The sequence below is a fragment of the Papaver somniferum genome, unplaced genomic scaffold (genome assembly GCF_003573695.1).
Source record: "Papaver somniferum cultivar HN1 unplaced genomic scaffold, ASM357369v1 unplaced-scaffold_118, whole genome shotgun sequence".
NCBI lineage: Eukaryota > Viridiplantae > Streptophyta > Magnoliopsida > Ranunculales > Papaveraceae > Papaver > Papaver somniferum.
Window position 1 is genome coordinate 6045228 of NW_020620825.1, and position 14487 is coordinate 6059714.

The following is a 14487-nucleotide window of genomic DNA, read 5'->3' on the forward strand; positions in this document are numbered from 1 at the left end:
CCATAGCAGCCTTGGGCAGATTTATTGCCCGATCTTCGGACAAATGCAGACATTTCTTCAATATTCTCAAAAAAGGGAGCAAGTTTGAATGGACCGCAGAATGCGAAGAAGCCTTCCAAAAAATCAAAGAACACCTAGCTTCGATTCCGATCCTGCAGAAGCCGGATCCTGATGAGGTTTTGGCATTATACATAGCAGCAACCGAAGACGCAGTCAGCGCAGTGTTGGTCAAAACCAATACGAAGATAGAACAACCTATCTATTACGTCAGTAAGACCCTCAATTCTGCGGAAAGGAACTACACAAAGATCGAACAGCTTATCCTAGCATTGGTATGGGCTACTCAAAAGCTGAGAACCTACTTCCTAACTCACTTCGTCCGGGTCCCATGCAAAGCACCACTGGAAGCAGTCCTCAAAAGCGGGAAAAGTGGGCAGAATAGCCAAGTGGAACACCCACCTGGACCAATTCAACATCATTCATGAAATTCAACATTCTCGAAAATCCCAAGTTTTGGCGGATTTCTTAGCAGACCTTCCCCTGGACAACGACGAGAGATTAAGGGAATACCAGAAGCCGAGAAGAAAGCAAGGATCCAATGGATATCCTCGAACCCTCGAGTCAAAGACAATGGGAAGTCTTCGTCGACGGTTCCAAAAATAAGGAAGGAGCAGGAATAGGCATTGTCATCACCACCCCAACCGGAGAAAGGATTGTACAGGCACTCAGGTTAGAATTCAAAGAGCATACCAACAACATCGTCGAATACGAGGCAGTCGTACATGCCCTCCGAATAATAATAGAGATGGGGTAGCCGACGTAAGACTAACAAGTGATTCAGCTTGTCATACGGCAAATAGGGCTCGAGTACAACGTGTACGATGACACCCTCTCAGCTTACATGGCCTTGGTCCAAACATTGGCGTCACAAATTCCGAACATCAAGTTCCGGCACTTATGCAGAAGGGATCTCAGGCACGCAGATGCCCTAGCATATATATCATCCATGCTGAAGGACGAAAGCATCGAAGCTATTAAAATAACAAGGGTATACGAGCCTTCGATTACACCTCAATTCTCCTTCGCTACCAATCAAGATACAGTGGAAGAAAATACCGAAGACCAGGTAGGAGAGGACATCCATAACGATTTTGACGAAGAAGATATCCTGTCAAGAGCAAATCAAGACGAAGACTTCAGCAACGAAGATGATTGGAGAACGGTGATCCATGCGTTTCTCGAAAAGGGAAGTTTACCCGCGGACCATAAACAGGCTAGGAAAATACTCTCCAAAGTAGGAAGATATGATCTTCGGGGGGGGTCCTGTACAAGAAATCCTTCCTCGGACCGTTACTACGTTGCTTATCTCGAAAAGAGGGGCACCGAATTCTAAATGACATCCATTATGGGACGCAGGGAATCATAGCGGTATGAGATCACTAGCCGACAAAGCAAAACGCAAGGATATTACTGGCCCACGATGATACAGGATGCCGCAAGAATGTCCCGACGATGCGAAGAATGTCAGCGTTTCGCCAAAAAGATACACGCGCCCAGCAACAATGTTAAATTCTGTAGATAGCCCGTGGCCATTCGCAAAATGGGGCATAGATATCGTCGGGCCTTTCATCGAAGGATCAGGGAAAAGGCGATTTTTGATAGTAGCCACGGACTACTTCAGTAAATGGGTGGAAGCTAAAGCCTTAGCCAGGATCAGAGACGTGGATGTGTTTACTTTCATATTCCAGAACATCATCTGCAGGTTCGGCATACCAGCAGAAATCGTATCCGATAATGGTAAGCAATTACAAGGGAAAAACATAGACATGCTCTTGATGCTTTCAAAATAAGGAAGAACAAATCCACCCCTATATACCCTCAAAGCAACGGACAAGCGGAAGCCACCAACAAGACCCTCGCCCTTATCCTCAAAAAACAATTAGACGAACATAAGGGGCGGTGGTGTGAACAGTTACACAATGTGTTATGGGCATACAGGACAACGCGAAGATCTGCCACTGGGGAATCCCCGTTTCTCCTCACTTATGGAGCTGAAGTCATCCCTACAGAGATACTCATGCCAACCACAAAGACCGAAGCGTGGGAGAAAAATCTCACAACAGACATGATGTTAGAGAGATTGGACGACCTAGAAGAAAGAAGGGAAGCGCATTGCAGAAGATGGAAAATTACCAACGAAGACTTGCAAGGGAGTACAACAAAAAGGTAAAGCTTCGGAATTTTGTAGAGGGACAGTATGTGTTGAGAACAATCCCACAGTATCAACGAGAGAAGAGATGGGGAAAGTTAGCACCTACGTGGGGAGGACCTTTTATAATACACGACATTGCGGGAAGCGGTTCCTATTACCTTCGTAATCTGAAAGGCGAAGTCCTCCGACATCCTTGGAATGCTAAGTGGCTCAAACCATACTTCCCATAGGGCAACGCAGCCTTGCAACTGCGTGAAGGTACCAGAAGAAGAAGGGAGCGTGACCACTCTACATGTTTCTATCTCTGGACGAGGAATTGCAGGCCTCAACCTATCAATCAAACAAGCTTTCTATATATCAAGTAACTAAACCTATCGACAATATTGGGGAAAGTAGTTAATCTACAATCTCTCAGGGCTCCCCCGTCAGTGTCCATAAGTGTAAGACCAGGGGGAAGGCACCCAGCAGAAAGAGATACCCAACCAATCTTAAGGCAACGGGTCGACGGAATGGGTGTATGTAAATTTTTTAACCCCATATCCTAGAACGTTGCCTCGGCCCCCACCGTCTGGGAATCCTCTGGCCAAGGGTTCGCCAGCGGGGTGACAGGTCTCAAGCCGATCACGAAGGTACCTCCCTTCGGATCGCACCCAAACACTTAAAATCCTTTTTTTTTAGAGTCTTTCATCACAATGACTAAAATAAAACAACACTGATATTGCAGGTATATCAAAAAAATGATCCATTTCATAAAGGTTGGTTAAAAAGGCGACAAGGCCATGGATTGTAAATATACACATCCAAAATTTACAAGGAATACACACCAAAAATATTCTTTTACACCAAAAATTTACAAGGAATCTCAACGGAAGGATAATGATGATGCGGTCTCTACTTAGAAGAGGCCACCCATCAGCAGGATTGTTCCGAAGAGTTGAAGGGACGCTCCCACCAGATGAGGGTCCCGAGAGCCAGGCAGGGAAGGCAGGCACTGGACGACGTGGATAGCTTTCACAAGGCCATGCTCGGTCTTAAGGCCAAGCTCAATCTTCTCCAGCATCTTGTTTGTCTCCTCAGCCAATTGACACCGAGCCTTATGCATAATAACTGTCGTCCGCTGTTGGGCTTGGGATAACAACGAAGACAGACGATTCACTTCTTTAGAAGCTGCACCAACGGCCTCTTCGCGGGACGCCGCCAAACTCTTAAAATGATTAGTCTGTTCTTCCTGCTGCGTTAAGGAAGATTGAGCCTTTTCAAACTTTTCATTTGCAACGCGGAGTTGTCCCTCGAGCTCTGAAAAAGACAACACAAGGGAGTTAGCACAGTAAAGACACAATCACACTCGATGAAATAGAGTTATACCTTCGACACAAGCCGAAGCCTCTTCATACTCATTAACAACCGCATCTCGCGCTTCATCAAGATGGTCATATTCCACGGATAATTTCTTATAATCTAGTTGAAGGTTGGTGAGAGTAAATTGACTGGCATCTAGTTCTACCTGCTTCATCGAATCCATGTGACGAAGATGGTTGACCTCGTTGTTTATCTCTGATACACCTTTGCCAAGTCTGTACATACATACTTCAAGATTTCTCTCAGACTCAACCAAACGCGCTATTTCAGCGCGAGACGCAGCAAGGGCCTTGCTTCCCGTTCCCTGGTAAGACTCAGCATGCTCTCATCAACTCCCGAAAAAGGAAGGAAGCGAGCCTTTTGTAGTTCCTCTTCCAGAAGATGTATCCTAGACTCCAACAACGAAGATCGCTCACGGGATTCCCGCAGATTCTCACTTGTCCACAGCAGCGTACCATTGAACAAAGTATGGTCATGGTTATACTGATTCTGCATATCAACCATTTGAACATGCCTTTCGCGCCATACCTCAGCCCGCGCGTCCCACTTTTTGGCTTCACTCTTAATTTTCTCGACCAGCTCCTTGATACGAGATTTTTGCCGTGCCCTTTCGTTTCGAAGCCATATCAACTCGGGGACGCCACCCACTGGAGATAGGGTGGGGAGACTCAGACAGAACAACTAAGGAATAGAGGAATTACGACGCACTGCGAGGGTAAAAGAGAAAAAGAATCAAACCTGTGAAAGCTGAAACTTGGCCGCGAGTTTGCTCTAACTCAGCACGTACGACAGTAAGCTCTGAACGAAGCCCAGCCTCCGCTTCACCCAGCTTTCTTTCTCTTTAAGGCTCCTCTTCAGTTCTTCTATTTCTACCTCAGCCGCAGAATTCCTTTTCTCTGTGACGAAGCTTAGCCTCCAGCTTCAAAGATTTCGCCTTGAAGAATTGATACAGAACATGGTTACAATGCTCACTCCTCATCATCTACACATAAAAACGGCAAACATTATTACACCGAAGGATTCAATCGTCACGAAGAGATATGAACGAAGACTTACCTCCAAGACACGCTGCTGAGGAAAACCATACTGGTAACCGTCAGCTATGGCCATCATATCCTCGACAGAAGTAGGAGGCTCCGGTACAAGGGCAGCTTCGGGAACACTAAAATTTTCCCCACATCTCGGATACCCGCGCCTTGGACGAGAGTTCCATCATCCGACGGGTATAAGCATCGGAATCCTTTTCACCAGCAATCACAGGGGCAGGATGAGGGACAAATAGCAAACCCTTTTTCTTAAGCCAATCCATTATGGCGTCCTCACCCTCAAAGTCAGCGAGTGAGGGAAATCCTCAGAAGGCGAATCAACCACGGACTTCCCTTGGCTGATATTGCCTCATCAACACAAGTTTCGGCATCAACACGCACATCGTGATCACCCGCGCCCCCGTGTGCAGCAGCGTCGTCCTTACCAGATTCCCGAGCACATCCCAATCATCATTGGGAGAAAGTAGAGAGAAGTCTTCAGGAAAATCAAGAGCATCGTCAAGGAGATCCCCTGCGGAATAAACCCGGTCAAACGAGAATTCTTGAGACATGGTGGGGAGAGTTCCCGCAGCATCACCAGCAAGGACTGACATATCTGCGAGAACACGCCATCAGCACCGCGGCATTATTTCCTCCATCCCCTTCAAAACCCGCACCAATATCCTCAACATTAGGGGGGAAGTATCATACGTTCTTCCCCATCAGAAATCTCATCCTCGGCAAACTCTTCGTTTGCCGGACTGGTAACTTCTTCATGAACCTCAGCCTCACCCATCACAATCGTAGAAGACTGCTTCGGCCCAATCTTTTTCTTCTTCGAACCTGCAAACCAACACATGTTCCACAGAGTTACTTCCGAACAGTTACTTTCCACAGAGTTACTTTTCGACCAAGCGCGGCCAGAAACTGATATAACCATACCTTAGCAGTAGTGGCACTCTTCGGTGGAAGTATGGCACCAGAACCTTCCTCCTCGTCTCCTTCAACGACGTCGAGGGCATAAGGAAAGTTCATACCTGCGAAGTTTAAACGCCAGGACAGAAATCTCCATAACGAGCCGGAGGAGATTCACGTGGCTTGCTACTCCCAGAAGGACGCCAACCGCGTGGACCGGGAATCCAACCGTACGCCCAAGGCCAACGACTTCGATCACAGTAGCGTGCCACTCGTAGTCATGGTCACGCTTGATCCTCTCACGGGCCGGAAAAAGTTTCCGCTGACTAGACCCCTCGGTGCCCGGAACATACTTCAGTTTGGCATCGCTGACCTCACTTAACAGACGAATCTCACCCGAGGAGCAGAGATTCCGAAGGCTTACACTCCACGGCTTACGATTCCTACTATTGACGTAATCGCCAAAAGAGTTGTTGAATTTTCAGGAGTGTACCATTCCCTCTCCGCGGGATTTGGAACGTAACAGGTCATCGTCGTCTGCCCCTTACTCCGCAGATAACACTCCTTCAGTGCACGGAGATAATTCCCCGATAATTGCGACACGGAACGGCTGTGAGTATTGGTAGAAGAGCCTTCACGACCAGCAAGCACATCGTAATAGAAGGAGTCGCCAGACTTGTATAACGGCAGCATAAGACCCGCCTCGAAAGCTCCAACCGTAGTCAACAGATGGAACTCGTCAAACTGATACTTCGAGAGGAGCTCATAAGTAATATCATCTTCAGGGGCATAGAAACGAACCTCGAAGGCTTGAAGCTCATGCTTTTCTTTGAAAACTTCAAGGTCAATATGCTTGAACGTCACTTTCTTCTTGCTGACCGGAACACTGCGTATCACCGGGGCAGCCTCATCCTGTTCCGCGGGGTCAGACGAACCAACAAAAGCTTCGGAAGCTCGTCTTTTCAAAGAAGGATTTTTAGACGATTCAGTCCTTGGGACACAACCTTTGGTATTTTTCCCTTTGGGAGGAAGTACTGGAGGCGGAGGTAGAGGGTACTGCACAAGCACTACTGAACGCTGCGGAGGAACATCAAAAGCAACCGCACGAGGAGGTGTCTGCGTACACCTAAAGTCATCACAAGGATGAGAAACCGCACGCTCGGCAGCGTTTCGAGACCCGGAAGGATTTTTTGAAGGACCATCTTTCCTGGGAGGAGAGGCCTTCGCCCCTGAACAAGAAACTCTAATACCACGGGGATCCATTTGAGACTCTCTTCGCGGAGGAGATCTCGGTAGACTAGAACCCGCAGTTTGATGAGGAGGACGCGGACGGTCAGACATGGCTGCGAAGAGATACGACATAAACAAGTTAGAAACAAACACAAGGTCATTACCAAAGATCAAAAACCACAAAATTGGAAGTCCATCTCAACATAGCACAAAAACCCTAAAAACCCCAAACTCAAAAATCCATTCAATACACGTAAAACAATGGCCTCCTTGATTTCCGACGAAGAACAGGGGCAAACTAGCATACAAGCATTAGAAAAGGGTTCTTCATCACAAACAAGGACGACAACAACAAAAATGGGAGGCTACAAAACGATCAACATCAGCAAATTTACAACCGACACAGCTTAAAACAAAAGGAACAAAGAAAAGAAACCTTACCACCACAAACAGCAGCAGGAAGAGGACAACAAACCAGTAACAATGAAGAAGGGAGCGTGATTAATGCTAAGACAGAGGATTTAATGATCGAAGAACAAAGAATGAAGACTGAAAGATAACGAAACAAACTAGAAACAATGAAGGGAGCGTGATAAATGCTAAGACAAAGAATTGAATGACTGAAGAACAAAGAAAGACAGAATTTAATGGCTGAAGAACAAAGAATGACAGAGAATGAAATTAATTTTCGAAGGAGAATGAAATTAATTTTTCTCCCTTCCTTAATATACTCGAAAGAAAGAGAAGGAAGCTAAGGGAGGAATGGGAAACGTGCCCATTAAATGAACAGTTAATGCACGAATACGAAACATGCCCAAGTCTCTAGGAGAAGTTATTAGGAGAGAGGAAGAATATGTAACGACTGTTTTCTTCAATGCTCCCACTAAACACTCAAGCCCGAAGAAAAGGGGCAAATTGTGTGCACATATTTCATCATCAAACACGTGTATATAGGAACATACGTGGAGAGCATGCGGACAAAGTCATCAAAGCATGATGACATGTTCCCACAGCTAAGATACTCATCCCGCCGACGTTGGATCTTTTCCCAAACAAATCTAAGGGCAGAAGTTAAAAAGATGTACCGGTAACACGATGTACTGCGGAGCACCAGATAACTCCCGAAGAGTTACTTTATCTCATCCCCAAAAGAAGCCAAGATCAACGGTGGAGAGAAAATGAACTGACACGGATGTAACAGGGGCAGAAGACACTTGCCTGACACGAGCAGGCACCTCAACTACCCGCATTAAACACTCTGAGCAACATACGTGTCGATCAACCCGTGGAACGAACGAAGACCCCCGCGGGATGGACACAGAACACAAGAAGATAAGGCTCCAACGGTCCTCAGAGATGGGTCCCACATTCTAACCCTATAAATACCCCCTCTCCACCAAGAGTAAAGGGATCGAAAAAACTGGGGGAGAAGGAGAGAGAAAAGATTGTAAGTGTAAGTTAGTCCTTTACAATAGACAGACCTATGTAAACTACAAAGTCACTCGACTATCTTTGTAATCATCAAGTACATAGTGAAACAACAACCCCGTGGATGTAGGCCTTAGTGCTGAACCACGTAAATCCCGGTCTCATTTACACTTCAGCACTTTATTTTTATCTAACGCTTCATGAGTTTTACTTATATGCTTCATTTTCTTTATCTCCCCTTGCATAAACGCCACTTGCAGTGTTCTTAGATGAGGCTATGATAAACCCGAAGGTTTTGAGCCAAGGAATCACTGCCATTGTCTTATCAGCACGAGTTGGTACCTAGAGTTTGAATATTTTTTGTGCACATATAGATGCCCTCGTGATTTACGTGTTCACAATTAGCATACAAATTATATTGCTTCTTCTTTCTTCAAAACTAAATTATATCCTTGCTTGCTGGTATAAGATAATAACAATTACCAACATACATCTGCAATTATACAAAAGATCAGGATTTGTGTTATCAAGACATGGAGTGTTGTCGTCCGCTTTTCCAGGTGAGACTAATCACCTGTAATCCTCATTGTCCCCCTGAGTTGTTCATCCTTACATATTATGGAACTATTCAGTTGTCGCATTTCTTATGTACTTGCTTCATTCGTCCAGGGTTTAATGCGTGAGGTATGCATTCACGATGAAGTGTTACTCTCAGCTTTCTTTAGTCAGTTATTCAACAGTCCCAACTGGTCTATTACCAAACTTGTCAGTTTCCGTTTGTGAGATGCAAGAAAAATTCAGGTCCTTACTAAATTTCCATATCTTTCATGACATGGGTATCATGATGTCAACCTGGATAATGGCCTATAATGAGAAGTGTTGTGGTAGGCCCCAGTGTTACAGGTTACCATGTAGTTGTCAATGCAGATGGTAATGGTGACATGGTATCTAATTTTACCTTTTTTTGTTGTTGTTGTTTTGATCTGATTTAGTTATCGACCGTGTAATTTCAGGGTCATAAATGGTAGTGGAGTACAGAAATGTCCGGTATCCAGCTTTGTGTATAATTGCAAAGGTGATACTTGCAATCAATGCATTGGGGATGTCGTAATGTTTGAACAAAATGTCAGCCTTTAAACTATCTATCTTTTGGCTCAATTAGATTTTAATGAATTCCAAAGCCGTTTCATCTTCCTGCTTGTTTTGTAATTTGATTACACTGCCTTTTATCATAACATCTAGGAGTGCTACTGGACCTGCATTTGGAACTAGAACTGTTGTAGGTCGTATTTTGAAAGAAATCTATGGTTCTGCTAAGTAGCAATACACATTTACAGTGAGCTTGATTGTTCTATATGTAACCTTAACTTTAGATTTCCTGAAATTTCAGTGGAACTAAATTATGTTACTGGCTAATATATGGGCATTGTGCATATTTAAATTCTAACGCTTCTCTGTTTGATCAGACTGAAGTATTAAGGAGCATAGAAGAGGAACCACTTCCTCCACTCTACCCTCTTATAATTAAGGGTAGAAACCTTTATAATCTAAACACAATGAGATAGGTCAGTCCAGTTACGAAATATATTTTTTTTGCTGTTTTTAGCGTATATAATTTTTTTATTTTTGCATACTGCTGAGCTGAACTATGTTCACATAATTCATTTATAGGCGGATGAGGAGATGAGCAGGAAGGTCTAATAAAGAAGCAAGAATGAACAAAAGGAAATGTGGAACAAGAGTACTGGACAAAGGTGAACTTCTCAAGTCTGTCCTGTTTGTCAACAATATCGTCTTGGGTTTTGTTTGAAAGTCCCAGCGCTCAAAATATGAATTCAGTTTGCATTTGTTTTTGCCATTTCTTGATTTTTTTGAAGCTATTTAGTATTTAGCCTTTAGTAGTACACATATATAGTTGCTGATATCACAAAAGCAGGAGATGACTTTACAAGTTCTCATAAATTCTTAGTTTGTGAGATTATCTCCAAGGAGTATTGTACTTGGCTAATGGAATCGGAATGTGGTGGTTGCGCCCATCACCAAGATGGTCGTTATTATGCGACAAACAAGGAAAGGGAAATACAAGATAAACTGCAATATGGTGTTTGTGTTGGCTGAGGGTGAAGCCATTTTCGAAGGAAAATGCTTGAAAGCACTTATTGTTGGTGCTGGTTTGGTTAGGTACCATCATTAACTCATGTTCTGTAGTTTTAAATGCCTGATTGTTCAATAATATTCATGTATGACTCTCACTTGGCAGATCACAGGAAACCAAATTTTTTATATCATGCTGCAACAATCTTCAAGGTAAACTACGTGGAAGTGACTTGATATAGCCACTTATTATTTTCCTATAAATAGTATGTGTCAACAGAAGCAGGTGCACCTTCATCCATAAATATCTTTTACTTACTACCGGTAGAATAAAGTTAGTAAGTAAACAAAACTAAATGTCCCTTAAAATCTTGTTAAAACATTTATATGAAACAGGTTAACGAATCAGCACCGCCTCTACCTTTAGTATCTTTAGCTGCTAGGAATCTTCACAACTTTTTCTTGGTCTATGAACTTGTAAGGAATCTTCATATAGATGTTTAGGCTTCAGGGGTCAGGATATTATTCGTGCAAATGTCCCTTAAAATCTTGTCAAACTTACTGTAACAGGCGCCCTTCATTTCTTTTCAGTTAATTCTTGACAGTTGCCATTTGGCCATGAATCATAATTGTCATTGTTTCTTATAGCACTCTATTGTTTTTTCAGGTATGGAAGTTGTGAGATAACAAGGAATTCAATGCATCATCCAGGATTTCTCATTCTACCAAGGTTCCAAACTAGAGAATTTTCAAGTCTTTGGCATTTAAGTTTTCTGTTACGGATTATGTTCCACATGTTTTATTCCTGATAAGTCGCTTGAGTCATTTTCAACATCTTCTCTTATATTTCAGCTTTAGTTTTTTATTTATTTCCTTGATGATATTAAATGTTAGACTTCATTTTTATTGTTAGTGTTAATATTTGATTGAGAATGGAATTACTATTTGTATGGGGGTGCAAAAAATTACAATATGCAGGTGCGGGAAATAATTTGAATTTAGGAATTCCCAACTGGAAAATTATGATTTTTTTAATGCTAATTTAATTTTGGGACTCATATAAGTGTCTCTTAAATTAAAGATAAGTGTCTCTTAAAAATTGTTTAAGAGACACTTATAAGTGTCACTTAGATTAATTAAGAGACACATACAAGTGTCGCTTTAGGCGTCTCAAACGATTCCGGACGCACGATTTGAGACACTTATATGTGTCTCTGAAATTCAAAACAACGGATATAAATGTCTCAAAACCGTTGATTTGTTGTAGTGATAGTGAATTTTTGACAAAGGGTAAAATCGTAAAACCATAATTATACATGCTCCTGATCCAGCAATCAGATGAGTATTGAAGCTCAAGTCTCTCATCGAAGCATGAAAGCTCATGCCACAAGAATCTCTGACTCAGAATACTGTCTCTCAAAGTATATGTAGATGTGTAGTCTCTTAGCTGAGGCAACGCATATCTCATAAATACTGAGCAATTTCAGTAATCACCTCTGCAAAGAATCGAAATGATTGGACGGCTCCTAGATGTATTACTCACTAGTATAGAGCACTACGTCTTCAGGACGTCGCAATGTTCCCTAACTTTACATAATAAACATTCAAATCAAGCGTTGTGCTTCAGCTAGCTCATACCTCGATTTCCGAATAATCATAATGCTCCTAGACAGCATGCCTGCTAGTATAGAGCCACCAATTAATTATTTCTAGTCGCAAGATTCATCAATTGAATTCCTAGAAAAATACTCTGCTTTCCGCATAATATTTCATTACTTCAATTTATGGTTATTCTCAGCAGAATTCCATGGGTTAGTAGTAATAAATATTCAACATACAGGCATCTGAGCCACCATTGAGTAAGTCCCGAGGGAATGGTGCAAGTGTATTCGGCAATAAATGCACTAACGAGCACCCGAATGCACGAACGAACATTCAATTAAACGAAGGAACGATGAAACCATGGAGAAAATAATAATAATAAAATCTTTAAAAGAGGCGTCTAAGGGGACCAAGCCCACCGGCCGGCCGGTCATGCCGCCGTGGCCGGTTCCACGTCCCTTCCTTTATTTTATCATATTTTATTATTTTTCTTGATCCCATGAAAATCCTTTCGATTGAGAAAATACCTTCAATTCGTGGTATTTCTTTCACATCAAGGAAATTATACAAAAATGACATAAAATTAGGAAAGGTGTCACGGGATCATGGTCACTAGCCGGCCGGCCATACCCTAGCAGTGGCCGGTCCCATACCTTGTAATTCCTTATTTTATTAATTATTTCCATCATCTCATGGAAATTCTTTAATCTTATGAAACTCCTCAGTTTCATGGTATTTCCTTCACATCAAGGAAATTATACAAAAATTACATAAAATTAGGAAAGGTGTCACGGGACCGTGGTCACTAGCCGGACGCCATGCCCTAGCCGTGTCCGGTCCCACACCTTGTAATTCCTTATGTTAATAATTATTTCCATCGTCTCATGGAAATTCCTTAATCTTATGAAACTCCTCAATTTCATGGTATTTCCTTCACATCAAGGAAATTATAAAAAAATTACATAAAATTAGGAAAGGTGTCACGGACAAAGGTCACTAACCGGACGACCATGCCCTAGCCATGACCGGTTCCACACCTTGTAATTACTTATTTTATTAATTATTTCCATAATATCATGGAAACCCTTAATTTCATGATATTTCCTTCAAATCATGAAAATAATATAAAATTAGGGGAGACTCACAGGACCGGGCCCTAGCCGTCCGACCATGCCCAAGCAGGTCCCACACGCCCTAGTTTTATTATTAATAATATTATTTGTTTCCCTCATCTAATGGAAACTCCTTCACTTCAAGGAAACTCCTTGATTTCAACAAACTCCTTGATTTCATGATATTTCCCTAAAATCATGAAAATAATAATAAATTAGGAAAACTGCCATGGGACCGTGCTCATTGGCCGGCCGACCATACCTTGGCCATAGCCGGTCCCACACTTCATGATTCCTTCATTTTATTATTATTATTTCCTTCATCTTATGAAGTTTCCTCAGTATCAGCAAAATCCTTGGTTTCTTCATATTTTTCTCAAAATGTTGCTCAAACACACATAAGAAAATATCAAAATTCTCAGGACTGAGACACTGGCACTTTGGCGACGTGAACATGTTACCTTGACCGACCAAGGTTGGCTCTTTGGCTTGCAAGGAGCCGGTCCCACGCATATTCACAATTTGACCTAATTTGCGCAATTACACATATTAGGTCCAGAACTCTTCCAAACGACTTGGAATTTCATCAAATGATCGTCAGTCAATCCCGTGACCAACCAGGGCATGTTCATGACCCCTTGGTCGGTCCTTCATCTCTTCATAATTTATTAGGTTTTATCACCTAAGGTTCAAACGAACATTATTCGAATAAATGATTAAACCAACATTTAATCATCTTTTCACCAACTGGTCTTCAAGAGACTTTGGTATTTTGCTCACTTGAGCATCTGGGTGTTACATGGTAGATTTATCATCCCATGTAGCCTATCCATCCTCCACTCCGTGGTTGATTTTCAATGACTCATCAATTGATCAGCAATTGATCGAAATTAGGGTTTCGAATCCAAGGTTCATAACTCCAGATTCAAACGCTAATAATTTTATATTGATCCCATGATCAACATCTTAATTATTATACTCGGTTCAATTTCCAGTATTTTAAATTAGTATTTTATTTGGTCCTGCTACCAATAATTTATCAAACGAGCAATATTTGCTCAGACTAAGGAATATGGGTACAATTATCAATATTCAACAATCCATCGAATGAGCAATATTTGCTCACCTTAACTATCAACATTTACTCGAGAATTATACCTCTTTCTCTACAGACACGTTCAATTCATGAGTCTCAAAACATTTGCAAATCACGTTCGACTCAGCAATACAAGGACTCATCGTCCCATGAAGTCAGCAACTGACTAACTAAATACACGTCTGCCTTGCAGACTCCACAATCACGAGACATCAATCGTGTCACATGGGGGGATATTAATTAGGGTTTAGTCTGGTGGTCTACGACACGTGTGTTCATCCACTATGAGAATGTGAGCAAGTCGTGCAATCAGTTGAAGGAGTTAGCAAACTAGTGGGTAGAAAATCAACCAAGTCTCTGCACGATGAGCATCTGGTTTTAACACGATTTCCACTTCCCCACTCTTTGACTCCA

General features: G+C 42.4%; 1 long non-coding RNA gene across 3 annotated transcripts; it reads left to right on the forward strand.

The window, feature by feature from the left end:
- Positions 1 to 9053: 9053 nt before the first annotated feature.
- On the forward strand, positions 9054 to 11109 carry LOC113330346. Of its 3 annotated transcripts, none has more exons than XR_003350184.1 (5): positions 9054 to 9734; positions 9841 to 9923; positions 10139 to 10350; positions 10430 to 10476; positions 10931 to 11109. It is a non-coding gene; the product is annotated as an uncharacterized LOC113330346 (long non-coding RNA). The 3 variants fall into 3 exon arrangements; XR_003350183.1 differs by having other exon boundaries at positions 9054 to 9294; positions 9636 to 9734; positions 9841 to 10350; XR_003350182.1 differs by having other exon boundaries at positions 9841 to 10350.
- Positions 11110 to 14487: the final 3378 nt, after the last annotated feature.